This window comes from Sturnira hondurensis, unplaced genomic scaffold (assembly GCF_014824575.4).
Source record: "Sturnira hondurensis isolate 20B ecotype Veracruz unplaced genomic scaffold, ASM1482457v3 Scaffold0010128, whole genome shotgun sequence".
In the NCBI taxonomy this organism is placed as follows: Eukaryota; Metazoa; Chordata; class Mammalia; order Chiroptera; family Phyllostomidae; genus Sturnira; species Sturnira hondurensis.
The window spans coordinates 8,671,980-8,673,254 of record NW_028082759.1 but is presented as its reverse complement, the minus strand read 5'-3'; positions in this window follow the sequence as shown (position 1 = coordinate 8,673,254).

Genomic DNA, 1,275 nt, shown 5'->3' with positions numbered 1-1,275 from the left:
AAGTCATAAAATTATGTTATGTAATTTAAATGTAATCAGAGTCAACACAATTTAGAAAAATGTTTCTACATGACTATTTTCTATTATTTCACTTATCTTTTCTTAGAGTATAGAAACAATTAAGTAATGGAATAAAATTGGCATGCCCTTGAAATTACATATTATGTGTTTTATTTATTTTAATTGTTCAAGTACAATTTTACTTCCATCACAGCCCACTGCCCAGTGCTCCCACCTCTCTCCTATTTCCAACTCCCTTAGTTTTTGTCCATGGGTCCTTTATACTTGTTCCTGTAAACCCTTCCCCTTTTCCCCTGAAATTCCCTCCCCTCTGGTCACTGTTAGCCTGTTGTGTATTTCAGTGCCTTTGGTTATATTTTGCTTGCTTGTTTGTTTTGTTGATTAGGTTCCAGTCAAAAGTGAGATCATATGGTATTTGTCTTTCACCACCTGTCTTATTTCACTCCTTCCAGTTCCATCCATGCTGTTGCAAAGGGTAGGAGCTCCTTCTTTCTTTCTGCCACATAGAATTCCATTGTGTAAATGTAACATCGTTTTTTTATCTATTCATTTACTGATAGCACCAAGGTTATTTCACTTGTCTTAATGCAGACCAGTAACAAAGAACTTGAGTTCTTTGTAACCAGCATTCTGAATAACATTGATTTATTGCATAATGCCATTTGTGTAATTTGAAAATAAATAGCTCAAAAGAAAAAATCTATGATTTATACAAATCCTTATAAGTAAAGAAACACATCAAATCTGTTGGAATGATTATTTATTATGGGGACAAAGGGAAGAAAAGAAAGTTCGAATATAAAGAATCAATCAATCCAGAGAGTAGCCAAGCACACAGGTGAGTGAGGCTGGTGTGCTAAGAGTATGGTTAATTCAGTTTCTGCCTCTGAGGCAGAAACATACATATGTGTGCACACACACAGCAAAAAGTTACATGAAGCAGTATTTCCCACACTCTTGGTCTCTTTGTCACTTGTTATTTTCCATCTACTTGAACTTGTCTTATTATCATCAACTCTTTTCTCTCCTCTTTTGAGTTATATCAAACTGATAAGAAATGCTCATACAGATATATTTTCCTCTGGATTAAATGTGTACCGTGTTTTTTACTTTTACCATCTCCATAAATGCAAGGTACCTACTATAAATACCTTGGCTAGTGTACACTGATTAGAGACAGTCAAAGAATTTTAGATCTTGTAAAGATCTCAGATATGTTGTCTGTACTTACATTTCTTCATTTTCCACCCACCC